Source organism: Bidens hawaiensis, unplaced genomic scaffold, assembly GCF_021521415.1.
Source record: "Bidens hawaiensis isolate Kalapana, Puna unplaced genomic scaffold, B.hawaiensis_p1.1 tig00009824_1, whole genome shotgun sequence".
Classification (NCBI taxonomy): domain Eukaryota; kingdom Viridiplantae; phylum Streptophyta; class Magnoliopsida; order Asterales; family Asteraceae; genus Bidens; species Bidens hawaiensis.
The window spans coordinates 290,535-305,756 of NW_027491734.1; positions in this window are offsets into that span (position 1 = coordinate 290,535).

Consider the following 15,222-nt stretch of genomic DNA (forward strand, 5'->3'; position numbering starts at 1 on the left):
TTCCTCATCAAGTATCATCTTCGACACAGCTCTTTCGTCTTCTTCAGAAATTTCCAAATCAGGTACGTTAAACGACTTAAAAAGTTTAACATAGTCGAAAAGCTCAGCAGGTCCATTGCTTGGTTTTGGCGGTTGGTAACTAGTAATGTCGGTGTTACAAACCACCTCCACCTTGCAAGTCGACGTATTGAAGACCCGTCTGTTGGGAGTCCCAACAACATAACCGACTAGGATTCCCTCATCGGCTACTTCACCAAATTTCGAGTTAGTCTTCAAAATCGAACAAGGAGACCCAAATGGTTCAAGACCGCACAAGTTGGGCTTCCTTCCGTGCATAAGCTCGTAACAAGTTTTTCCAAGTCTCTTAACGGTTAACACCCTATTCAGAACATAGCAGGCTGTAGCCACTGCTTCAGCCCAGAACATCACAGGAAGCTTCGAGTCTGCCAGCATAGTTCTGGCTCCTTCAATTAACGTTCGGTTCTTCCTTTCAGCCACTCCATTCTGTTGTGGAGTATACGGAGCGCTGTATTGATGCTCAATTCCCTTCTGAAGACAGAAGATTTCCATTTCAAAGTTCTTGAACTCTGTCCCATTGTCGCTTCTGATGAATTTAACTGATTTACTCATGACGTTCTCAACTTTTGTAATGAGATTCTTCACCATCTGAGTCGTCTCGTCTTTTGTTTTCAGAAAATATACCCACGAGTATCGCGAGTAGTCATCAGTTATCACCAAGCAGTAAGAGGTACCCGCCTAGACTTTGTACATTCACGGGACCGAAGAGGTCCATATGAAGTAGTTCTAGAGTACCGGCAATTGAGTTAATTTTCTTGGTGAGATGGGATTTCTTGTGTTGTTTTCCCTTCTTGCAGGCTATGCATTTGTCTTCAAAGTTAAAACTTTTTAAGGGAACGCCCATCACAAGCCCATTCTTGACAATGAAGTTCATCTTCCGAAGATGAATATGTCCCATTCTCCTGTGCCACAATTCTGATTCTGATTCGCTTGCTTTTGTCATTAAACAAGATTCTCTGGTGGCCATTTCAGTAGACCTCATATCCATCACGTATGTATTCGTTTCACGTGGAGCTTTCATTACTATCCATTCTTCTGGTATTTGAAAACCAGGCTTCAATACAATTGCTTCATTTTTCGTGAAATGGACAGTATAATCTTTATCACAAATCTGCGACACACTCAGCAGATTATGCTTTAACTCCTCCACAAAGTTTACATTCTCAAGTGTCATTCTCCCATTCGACACAGTTCCTCTACCGGTAATCCTACCACCGCTCTCACCAGCAAAACTAACTCTTGCTCCCTGAACAGGTTTTAAGTCTTGCAACAAGTGTTTGTTGCCTGTCATGTGCCGGGAACAGCCGCTATCTACAATCCAAAGATTACAAGCAGCCCTGTTCAACTGTTCCTGCACAATAAAACAAAGAGTTAGAATCTTGGGACCCAAGACCAATTGGTCTTGGATCGATACGTCCCGTACCCTGGCTTTCTCAAGTTAGCATCAGGATAATTTCTGTAAGTCCTGTTAGGGAATATCCCTGCAGATTGAGTGTAATGTCTTCCAAACCTTTGAGAATTGAAAGTGTTATATCTTGTGGTTTGGTTGTAAAACTGAGGTTTGTTTTTATGAAAACTTGAATTCATTACATTTTGGCATTTTTTAAAGTTTTCATTTTTAGCAGTAGCAAAATGATGCTTATACTCAGTTTTGTTTGGCTTCACACCTCTGAATCTCGGTTTCAAAGGGCAATCTGCAACTAGATGTCCTAACTTGTTACATCTAAAGCAACATCGACTCTCCATTTTCTTGTCAAATGTTGGTTTGGATGTAGAGGCAGTGTTACCAGCCGTTCGTCTCACATAAGGTGGGACGTACGGATTGAGTGGAGAACTCTTTTTAGGAATTTTATTTTTATCTCCTTCGGTGGATAAACTTACCTTCTCTTTTGTCTGACCAGATTCGGACAACTTATCCGAATCCGATGAGACAGGACTTGAAACAGAAATATTCATACTAGAAACAGGCGAACTTGTTTCGCCACAGTTAACACTTGGTTCTACACTTGTAATCTTGATAGGAGTTGTCTGAGGAACCTCGAAATCAACAGATTTCTGAACACTCGGATTATAAGTATAGTTGTGGTTAAAGGGTGGTGGAACTTCGTGATAACCGATTCCTCCCCTCTTTGCAGAGGTACCTTGATCACTCACGAGGTGATCAAGGATTGCCGAGGAATTCCTGAACTGCTCAAGTTTGCGGTTCAGTTCCACCACCTTTACCTGGTGGTCAGCAATCTGTTTATCCCGATCAGCAATCACTTTAGTTTTTTCCTCCAAAACTTCATAACTAAGATCAATTATTTCAATTTTCTCAGCAAGTTTAAGCTTTAAGCTTTGAATGTCTTTTTCACATGCTTTAATTTTAATTTTATAACTTGTTTCTCTTGCTTTCGTAAAATGGTGATCTTCTTTAATAGTTTTAAAGTCAGCATCTAAACGGACGTACTGATCAGTCATTGTTGTTAGTTGCTCAGACAAATTTTCACAATTAGTACAAATATTCTTATTACATACCTCGGAGCGAGTGTCCTTGTCATCTGCCATGAAAGCTGTTTCTTATTCAGTAGCTTTCTCATTTCCATCAACCTTCTCACATTCTTTAACTTCAGCCTCAGCCATGTTTGCTTGCTCACCAGAACCACTTGAATGCAGGTTCCAGTTATACTCACCTGCTTCTCTGGTCAACATGGCGTTAATCTCTCTGTTAACTCCAGAGTGTTGTGTAGGCCGACCTTGTCCTCGTTCAACCCTCTCATTTCTGCATTCCTTGGCAAAGTGCCCATACTGTTGACAATTATAGCACCTTACCTTGGATTTGTCGAACCCGGGCCTACCACCAACAAACTTTCTCCCAGTTTTGTTCATAAACCGTTTCACACGCCTCACAATCATTGCCATTTGCCATTGCAAATCCATCTCCTCCAGATCATCAGCATCGATCTGGTCGTAATCCTCATCCAGTACAGCAGGGTCCACAATCTTCCCCTGAATGTAGTTTTCGTATGAAGCAATAAATGAAGCATAGACTGCAAACTGCTCTTCAGCAGATTTTACGCTCATAGGCATCTTGGAATAATTATTGCTTGATGCATTTGCAGAAAAACCACTTGAGGATGCTTGAGGCTTTGAAGTACTTGATCCTCCAGCAACGAAACATACATCACCATTCGAGTTTACAGAAACGTTTCCTTCATGAGACGAGTCAGAACCTGACTCCCCTTTAGAGTAATAAGCAGCAGATTCAGGCCTCGAACTTGAGCCTGAGTTAACCTTTGCACCATACATACCAGGGTCTTGTATCTGATCTGTAGGTGTTTCTTTTCGAACCATATTAAGCTCATAAGTTCTGAGCTTGTTTACTGCCGTTTCAAGATCATAATTAGGAAAGTCTCTGTCTTCCCTCATAAGAACGGTGTACATTTCCCACTTCGGTGGGAGAGCATCGAGAAGCTTTTCAACGATCTCTTCTTCTCGGTAAGCAATCGAATAATTGCTAAGCTCTGTCATTAGATGATAGTATCTGGTGATAATATCATCCAGTGATTCGTTCTTCAAAAATTTGAAGACGGAGAACTGGGTCTTTAAGAGTTTGATCTTTGATGCACGGATACCCACATTCCCCTCGAATCTATTTTCAAGAGCATCCCAAAGCTCTCTCGCAGAAGTGTACTTTCGGAAAGTGTGGAGAACCTCTTGAGGAAGTGCCATTGTTATAGCTGCATGGGCCTTACTCTCAGCCTCATACATTTTCTTTTCTTCGTCCTCCATTTTGCTATACTTCTTAACCACATCACGTCCTTCGTATTGCATAGTTGGAGGAATATATCCATCCTGGATGCACACCCACATTTTGGCATCCTGGTATTTGATGTATTGGATGAATCTGTCATTCCATGCCACGAAGTCAGTTCCTTTCATCAGCCTTGGGGCCTTAGTGGCAGACCCCGCTTCTACTTCCATCTTGACCAAATCGGAGATGTTAATTGACGACATCCTTTCGAAAACCTGAAAAACCTGAAAATAATAATAAAATATTAAAACAGCTCAGTAGGCGAAGTTAAGAATAACTTCGCTTGAAAGTTAACTTCGCTGAAAAGAGAACTTCGCTGGGTCTTAAATTCGCTTGACCTGGCGAAGTTAAAAATAACTTCGCTTAGAATGAGCGAACTTAGGAGTTAAGCGAACTTGGGTGGGAAGCGAAGTTGCGGATAACTTCGCTGAGGCGAACTTATGAGGTAAGCGAAGTTGTGGTTAACTTCGCTAATCCTTATATCTTCGCCGAAAACCCTAATTCCAGTGACGGCAACTTCGCCTGAAGAATGGTAACTTCGCCCGAAGAACGATAACTTCGCCCGATGAACAAGGAAACTGTTCAGATCTGATTTCGTCAATCCAGCAGTTTCCGATCAATGCAATGGCTTGAAAATGACTGTCAAGCACGAGCAAAACACAATCCCAACAAAAACACGTCCCGCGAAAAGGTCAAACGAGACGTTTCTACACCCGCGTGAAATCCCGAACCTCACAATCGAGCCGATGGCTCTGATACCAATTGTAGGCTCCTGGACGGATCGTACACGGGACGTCGCTAACAACGCAGGTGCGGAATCCCTGCGTGGGTAGATACGAGTGTAGAGTATGTAGAGATCGAACACGCAAGCAATAAACCAACCACGTTATATTGATAACAAACACGTGACCTGAGGTCACAGTTACAGACTATGACACGAACACGTTCACTGAACAACTGAAACAAAACCCTAAACGACCAACTACGTAAACTGTTCTGCTGAACAGTATTTAAACACGACAACTTCGCCACAGGCGAAGTTGTCAATAACTTCGCTGATTCAACAAGTTCGCCATAGCGAACTTGTTGACAACTTCGCGTTTTACATAAATAATCAAATTCAAAACATAATTACATTACAAACTCGATTACAAATGCTAGACTATGAACTACTGACACACATGTACCAACATATATATATATATATATATATATATATATATATATATATATATAAAACATAATAATATAATAATAATAAATCCTTTTTTCCTCCCGGCAACAAATACCCCCCCCGCCCCCGCCCCATTTCGCCTAGGGAGGCGGTGTTCCACCTGAATTTCGCCCAAATTCGCCCCTCAAAATCGACCACTACATATGGCCTAAGGAATTGCACTTGAAAAGTTTAACACGTACTTTTTAGCAAACAAATAGGTATACATGATACTCAATGGGTATTTACCTAAAAATACCCAATAGGTATGAGACAATCTTCTTACAATCGAGTATGAGACTGGGATTACCAACAGCTCTGTCTTAAGCCCGTCTCATTTTGATCCATACGTTGCATCATGCATGTGTCACTCTTAATTGTAATATTTCAATGTACTCCCAAACTCTCAATCGGATAATTTAAAGGGAAAAAAACAATTACACGTGTTTCTATTATTAATAAGCATGTATTAAAAGTTTTATAGTCAGATAACCATCACACATTTTATTGAAATGATACAAACCTTCTATAATGAGTATGTTAGTTGATAGTTAAAATGGTTAGCAGTTATTCAGTTACATTAACAATAACACTGCTAGAAGAAAAATCTTCAATAGGAACCCCTTAAGCAGTAACACCCCGTTATTGCTGATAATTGCTCTGGTGACAATTTATTCATATATATATATATATGGGTCAACTTATGTACATTAACGTCTTATCATAGAAAGCGTACAAAAGAAGCATAACCCTTGATTTCATTTATGCGGTACAAAATTTTCTTGATACGTAATTATGTTTCTTCATGTGTAACTATGTTTATTCATGCGTAGTTGTAACATCGTGAAAATTTCGAGTTCAAAATGTCAACTTTCTAAAATTTAGGGACTAAATATGCCAAATTCCAAACCTTAGGGTTTAAAATGAAAATTCTGATTTCTTGTCCTCGCGCTAGGCGACAAGACAAAAGACAAGCCCATCGCGTATCGCGATGGGACTTGGTCAAAACTTCTGGAAGAAGTCAATAGCGATGCGCGATCGCTATTGACCTAACGTCATCGCGTATCGCGATGACGTGGTCTGACACGTGTGCCATGTGGCACACGTGTCCCATGCTGCCGCCACGTGTCACCACGTGGCAACACTGCCGCCACGTGGCAGGTCTACGTGGTGATTCAGCAGACCTATATCGCGCTACGCGATAGGCCAGCCCAGGAACCCATCGCGTACCGCGATGGGACCCCAAAAATTGTCTATAAATAGCAGGTCCGGGATCTTCACAAACCATACCAAAATCACACACACAACTCTCTCTCTAACATCTCTCTACACCTCGATATTCGTACCCTCGATCCACCTCGATAAACGTGCCACAATTTCTCGATAAGCGTGTCCCGATCCTCGAATTTCATGTCGACATTTCCTCAAAGTTTGTGCCACCCTCCATCCACATACGACCAAGATGGTGTTTGTTCTCGAACTGCGTGCCGATTGATTGTTGAAGATTGGTGTTACCGTTGGCGTGCCAAAGAAGGTGTACCAAAGTCGATCAAGGAAGAGAAGCGGCGTGGTAGTGCTGCTCGAGTTCCTAAGGTTTCCAAAACGCCAATAAGGTTAGGCGTAATGACAATTGAATATAATAAATTATTATATTAAAGGCTTAGGCCTTAAGTCGAGGTTATACTCGATACCTCGATAAAAGAGAAATAAACATAACAAAGAAAAGAATAAAAGAATGAATTGTAAATATGTATATATGTGTGTAAGTATATATGTATATTCTTTGTTATGGAATTATTATTTAAACAATAATGAGTATTCTTAAATAATAAAAGAAAAATAATACGTTTCTTAGAGAAGAAAAAACGTCGGGTTTTTATATAAACTAAAGGTTTATAATTACTTTTAAACTAAAGGTTTTCAAGTAAATGAGATATATGAACTAAAGGTTCATCGAGGTATAGAACAAGAGTAAATGTCTTAAGCCGGATTGTATATCCGACTAACAAATATTTATACTCGTACTATAGGTGCGAGATAAAAAGGGAAAGACCCTCAGCGGTGAGTGAAGCCGATCCCAAAGCGAAAAAGGTGAATACGCCCCCAAACTTTTATAAACTTGTTTTCAAATGAGTCAAACATGTTATGTGAAAATTGTTTACAAGGAACTGCGTGTTCCTAAAACCATTATAAATGAAAGTATAAACTTAGCCCTCAGGTTGTGGTATACGTATGTCTGGATGCTTACATAGGTGGTATTGCGCGATGGGCACATCGCACCACCCTGATCGTAGGACGCTTTCCCGCGGGAAGTACGATCATTGTGTATATTTACGGGTACTTAACTAAGTTGAACGTTGCGGTGTTTGCTGAGGTGACCTAGAGTAGAGACTTGAATTTATAAACACAAGTTTTAACTTTGTTATTCCTAAGCCACGTGGGCCAAGGCAGGCGTAGCCTCTAGGGATAATAAAGTAAAAGAAAATATTTTAGCGTCAGCGTGTTCACCAGCATTCGTTGCTGACGTATTTTAATTACATTTTGCAGGTGAAAAAGATTAGCGCTTAGATGCATCTAAGTGCTATATTTGAATCCGATGGCTCGGGTTATTTTGTGCCTAATTATGGTTTCACATTATAGTTATGTCATCGCATGCATTATGTACGATAAGAATACTTTGCATGGTCAGAGATTAGTGTATCGTGTCCTTCACTTATATATACTCTTTTCACTTTCCAAAAAGCAAAATCCACATCATCGTTTTCACATCCACTCCATTGAAAGAACAATAGAAATTTGAACACCTTACTTCACCGTAATTCCGACCCTCGACAACCTCCGAAGACAATTCACAAGACGCTTCCACAATTCCCTTTCGGTCGAAAACTATAGTCATAGATCACTCATTTAGGATTTCAATTTTATATTCAGTGGACAATGTCTGGGGCGTTGCCCATGGTCACTAGGGGATTGAAGCACCGGGTTTGTTGATGCCAGAAATTATTGTAGTCTCGAACAAGCGTGTACGTCACATAACTTGTATCGATATCTATTATGATTCCTCCTTGGTTTTAAGTTAATCCGGTTAATGAAAATTGGTTTGATAATACTAATATCACCAACATAAGACTAGATAACTAAAGGATAAAACATATAAAAAGGTAAATCAAGAAAAAGAAACAACGCCATATTATGAGAGTGTAAAATAAAAATGTATCGAGTTAATCAACTCACATTTGATCTAAACCCCGCTAGAGGATGAGCACATGTGGTTATAGAAAGAGAAAATGCACCATAAACGAACATAATAAATTGAACAAACAAAAATTCTAATACGGCAAGTTTAAGGATGGATATATCGACGAGTAAAGGTTTGATGAATTGTCTAAGTCACTATCATTTACTTCTAAATAAGTATCATTTCTTTCTGGAAAAACTTGTAAAGACAAGTGTATGTGTCATTAGTGCCAACAACCGAGATGGGAATGATAAACCTTGATGATTTTCTTTCATTGAGGGTTTGATCCATGGTTGCGTCTAATGACTAAATAAAAGACTTAACTTTCACGTTCTATATGAATATATATATATGTGGTAATTGCGTTTGTTATGTCAAAATAGATATATCCCGCTGATGTGTGCATTTAATCAAAGTCTAAGTTAAATGTGTCTTATTTTCAAATCGAAGAATTTTGATCATGTGAGGAACATAAATATGAACGGAATGGTCTTGTGTTTGACCTTACTTCAATTATACGTTTGCTTGGACTCATTCCTTTGTAGTTATGAGTGATAGCTACTGATTCCTTAATAGTTTTCGTACTTGTGTTTATTTCTTTTTATATTCATGATTATTAATATAAACGAAAATCATATTATTTCGTTTTTATCCATATATTTCATTTAAATATTTTAACTATAAGTTTGAGGTTTGAATCAAATATAAATTAAATTAACGTGCTAATTATGAGAATTAAGTAATGTAATTATATATACAATTAATGTAATTATGTAATTACATCGTAGTATACTTATACCACACAATAATTACATTATGTTGTATATGCAATTACATTGCTTGATTTTAATGATTAACACGGTAATTTAATTTTTACATTAACTTTCCACTATAACTATATATTCTGAATTATTTAGTTCATGTACCGGGGTAAAGTTAAAATACAAAGGACAACAAAAATGAGAAGGATGAGAAGGAATCTAATCCATTGATCTTCGATTTGGATGGTGGAGATTAATTCAAGAATAAAAATTAAATAAAAATAGATGAGAAGTGCATGAAGGTAATAACCCACTTATGAAGACATTCTCTCTCCACATGCAATGCACATGTCAAATCCATCATCATTTTAAAACGTCTATAACTTTTTCATACGACCTATTTTTTAGAAAATTTTTTTACCATAATAACAAGCATTTTTTTATCTTTAATTTGAATATCATATTGTTATATAAAAATAAAAAAAGTTGGTGGGTTTTTTTATATTGTGTTATTTGGTTGTTCATTGTGTTTTTAATTGGGTTTTTATAATGCATTGTGTTATATATTTCGGTAATTATGTTTTTCAATTGATATTCATATGAAAGATAAAAATTAACACAAAGATTACGTCATTGTGTCTTTTGTGCGTCATTGTGTCTTTGTGCTCAACATTTGTCTTTATACTTATCTTTTGTGTTTTAGTGATTGTGATCAATATTCACTTAATTTGAGAAAAATAGTATTATGTTGTTTGTTTATTACGTTCAATGCATTGTGTAATATATAGATTCCATTGTGTTTTACGTTTCAGGTCATTGTGTTATACGAATTTACCATTGTGTCTTACGTTTCAGGCCATTGTGTTATACGCATTTACCATTGTGTCTTACGTTTCAGGCAATTGTGTTATACGCATTTACCATTGTGTCTTACGTTTCAGGCCATTGTGTTATACGCATTTACCATTGTGTCTTACGTTTCAGGCCATTGTGTTATACGCATTTACCATTGTGTCTTACGTTTCAGGCCATTGTGTTATACGCATTTACCATTGTGTCTTACGTTTCAGGCCATTGTGTTATACGCATTTACCATTGTGTCTTACGTTTCAGGCCATTGTGTTATAAGCATTTACCATTGTGTCTTACGTTTCAGGCCATTGTGTTATATGCATTCATCATTGTGTTTTATGTATTAGATAATTTGTTAGTATTTTTCATTATATATATACTATTGCACAACGGTGTTATTAGTATTTAAAAAAAAACACAATGATCAGATGGAAGACACAATGGCGAAAAACACAATAACAAACACAAAGACACAATGACGCAAAAAGACACAATGACATAATTATTTTTTATTCTTATATAACAAAATTACACTCATATTAAAGGTAAAAAAACGTTTGTTATTATGGTGAATTTATTTTTTTAAAAAAATATCATATGAAAAAGTTATAGACGTTTAAAAATAATGGGAGAATTAACTTGTGACTTGCATGTGGAGAGAGAAAATGTGTAATATTACTTTTATACATTTTTTCCTTTGGTTCCTACATGACACATATCAACTAATTATGGCTTCTCATTATTCTCATTTTTGTTCTCCTTTATAAAATAACTTTACCCTATGTACGGATGGTTTTATATGATAATATCAGTCAAGATTTATTTGCTTAGTATAATAGGAATATAATTTGAAAAGTCATTTTTGACTAAAGGATAAAAATATAATATAATAATTGGATCCTTCAACCATAATTTTTTATTTAACAAATGTAATCTTGAAAATTCAATTTTGACAAAAGCATAAGGACAAAATATAATAATTGTAACGAAAATAAAGTTCCTAAAATAAACACCCATCTCTTTGTTAAGCTTTCTAATCGTTTATGTATTTTCTAAATCATTGTTGTTAATTAAATCCTTTTATGTATTCTAATCAATACAAACTAAGGTTGCGTTTAATACATGAGAATGACAAACGAAATGCAATGGATCAATGTGAGTTAATAAAAAAAATGATTTATGGTTGGTAAATGTGCCCCCTCCCCTCCTTGACCCTCTATCACCACACTTTCTCGATACCGCCACAAGACGATCACCACCACCCGTGCCACCATCATCACCGCGCCACCACAATTTCCACCACCCTGCCACCAAACCGCCCTTATCTTTTTTTTTCATTTGTATTTCATTCATTCATCTTCTCTTGTCTACCAAACTTGCAAAGTAATGATTCATTTCATCACCACAAATTAACCAAATAAGATAATATAATAATAATGAGCCGTTTCATTCTCTTGTCTATTGTACTCTCTCGTACCGATACCGAAAATCACAAATTCTTAGTACCGGTATTGAAATATTCGGTTCGGTACTGGGACGGCACCGATATTAAAGGTAAAAATTCAGGAAATACCGGTACCGTACCGATCCTGAAACTCAAAACTTTGGTACCGAATTTGCCCATCCCTACTCTGATAGAGTCCATTTCATATTCTCTTCTCTTCCATTACTTCAAATAAACAGACTTTAAGAATGTTCATTGTTGTTAATTACAACGTTGTCGTATGTATACTAATCACTACAATCTGTTGAAACCTACAAACTATCTAAATTGAGTTACATTGGCTGGTTCAGACGGGTTGGGAGTATCACTGTTTGGTTTACGGTTTGAAAAGCGGAATCAGTGGGGTAAACAATAATAAAAAATAAAAAATATACTTTTGAATCCTACAAAATTAGTAAAATTAATATAAATCGAACAATTATGAATCCAACCTATTATGCTCTTAAGTTCTCTTTTCATTATTTTCATAAGCTCCTTCGACACTTATGTCTATTTTTATGCCAACCATTTTGCCAAACTTTTAAAAATCTTGGAAACACTGAAAATCGTATGATGCCATGTTAAAAATATTGCCCGAAACGTAAAAAGCAAACCAATTTAGTTGATCCAACCGACTCAGCCGATCCAGCCAGTTTGGTTTGTTTTATCCAAAAGCCTATAAGTCCTGTCAAAATTGGTCCAACAGACCTTGAGCATACCACCAAAATTCTAGAACCACCAAAAACGTAGGACTTGGAGTCACGTGTAAGGGCAAACCATAGCTTCAGCCCAAAGTCATTAACTAGACCCTTATTTGAGGTTGGTTATCGAGTAAAAGAGCAAAGTAAAGTTCGAGCTTGAGAGGCGGAGCGACGAGGATGCTGGCAATAAAGCGCGGTTGAATGACAATGGTTCGGTTATTCGTAATTTGAATCTCGTACCCGGTTGTAGATTTGTGTCTCATAGCCATTTTAATACCCACCGCATATATATATATATCATGTAATTATTTGTCAGATATCAGATACACCTGTTAGTTTGTTAGAATAAGATGTCTCCAAGTACAATTCTTTATTAATGATTATAATTTTTTATTTATATAACAATTGTAGAAAAATTAAATATGATGCATTATATGCATATAAACATCATCATAAATAAACAATATATGTGTGGGAGTGGGGGTGGGGGTGGGGGTGGGGGTGAGGATGGGGGTGATTGAATTAAATACAAATTAAATTAACGTGCTAACCATGCAAATCAAATAGTGTAATTAGACTACTTGATTCAAATAGTTAACACATTTTTTTTAGTTTGTACGTTAACTTTCTCTCTCTCTCTCTATATAGAGAGAGAGAGAAAAACTAACATGCAAAATATATATAATATATAATCAACTTCTTATCTCAAAATAAAAAAACAAATACTTTTTTTTATAATGAACCTATTTGTATGAAGTATTAAAAGATTGGGCTAAAGTAAAATAAATTATTTAAAAGTTTACCCGATATGTGACTTGGTTATATGGTTATGGTAAAATGGTATGTTTTCGAGTAATTGTTTTGGGTATCATCTAATCTAATAATCATTTCATATTCGGGGAAATTTTAGAAACAATCTCATACCCATTAAATTCAACTAAATCTGTCTAGAATATTTTAAATTTTAGGTACGGACTCGAATTGTTGGCCTTTTAATCCCTAGATATAACGGATGGATCATGGATGTTTAAGCAAATTTAAAAATTCAACTTGGACCAAAGGACAAATATAAAATATTATAAATGGATCCTTCAAACCACATTTTACGATTTAACTAATATACACTAGACAAATTAAATTTTGACAAAAGGGTAAGGAGAAAATATAATAATTGGATCCTTTAGCCACAATTTATTAATATAACTAATATAATGTTATGTTTGATAATACGATATAAGCACGGGTGGGAGCTATCAGACTATACAAGCTTCGAATTTATGTTGCTTATACTAGTTAAGCAATACTTATATTAAATAAGAGTTAACGAAACCCACCAGATTGTACAAGCCTCATACAAGATTGTACAAGCTTCAAAGGGAGCATAATAATGGCATGATCGTGCCTATATGTTGGCGACTTGGCATGGCCATAATCCGCCGAAAATTTTCCTATAAATAGAGGGTCCATTTCCAGAATTTCACACTGCATTCCACACACCGTACATCATTAAATAGATTTGATTTAGAGGGTTCGGGAGAGTTCAAGAGTGTTTCATCGTCAATAGGGGTTTTCAAGAAGTAAATTCCCTACTTGGTCTTAGTTTAATAAACATGATTAAACTAGGTTCTAGTGTCATTAATATGATCTTTCAAGACTAAACTTCTGGTATCACTTTGTCCACAATGAAATTTTACCTATTTATGTTTTAATCAATAGTATGGTTGCTTTTTTTTTATTATTTTTATGCTTAATACTTATTAACTAGTGTATTTTAACTAATATTATCTGAAGCTTAGGCATGATAAGGAGAGATAATATTTCTGGGAGTATAAAAACTTTATGTTGTTTAATTAAGTTAATGTTATATTTAGATCCATTGTAAAGTATAATATGTCATTCTTTTGATCCTTAATTGGGAAATATTGATATATTCCAAACCCAACTATAAGTTTGAAATATCATTCTATTGAATCTTGGAATGTATTACACGTTTACACTTGAGTCTAATTATGCTTTAAGATGGATTTAACTACAACTTGTCGGGTTGGCAGGGCTTGGCCATTTGGCCTTAATAACAAGTTGTGAGATTCAATGTCCTGATCAGGGAGTATTTCCACTTTAGAAAATATAAAAGACAAGCACATTAATCGTCTCGTTAAAGTAGTATTTTAACGGGATTCAGAGCCAAAGTTATGCCTCGCTTGGATTAATTGTCTTTCACTTTTATGTTAATTTTAATTAAGAGATACTGTGTCCTTGGATCTTACAAGTTCCATACTACATCAACGATAAATGCACTTGCCTATTGTGTACTAGGGAACATAAAAATCATTTTATCTATAAATTTAAACAAAAGGTTGACAAATATATCTTAAAATTCTATATATAACCTGCACGTGTAACATAAAAAGTTTAAATCTAATTCTCTTGAACAATATTTTGAACATGTTGAGACAGGTTAATCTTTTTAGGGCTTAAAGTGAATTTAAATTTTAAAACCGGAGAATTAGACAAACATAGGAACCGGTTATACTTTTGCGAGCAAGGAAGTTATAACCCTAGCTAATAATAGAAAATCAAGTCCCGAATTAGATAATCAAAGCACAAACCAGAAGATTGGATAACTCCCAAATGTTGTTGATTATGAAAAATAGCTCAAAAACTTGATCAAAGAATAATATAATCTAACCTATTCTAGTTAAGACTCAAACTCCTCTAAACAAACATATCTTTATCTAAATATTGAAATTGAAATTAACTTGAACTCTTATCCAACTTAATTAGTAATTCTCCTAATTCCCTTAGTTCACCAAGCTTGTGAACCAAGGATTAAGGAATTAGCCTAACCCGATAACCGAACTAGTAATGGGTCGGCAATTAGCGACCCGCTAACAGAAAAATCGAACCATAAGTTCTAACAAAGAACATAATAGTCCAATATGAGCTCAATGATGCTTCTTAGTGAACTGCTACGTTGAACGTTGACAAAAATTAAAGACTTTTGTCTACACATGGAAATCAACGTGAAGGAAATTAACGTCCTCTTTGACACCATTACAAATATGTTAGAATTAAATGAAAAAAAAATTGGTTTTTATTATTC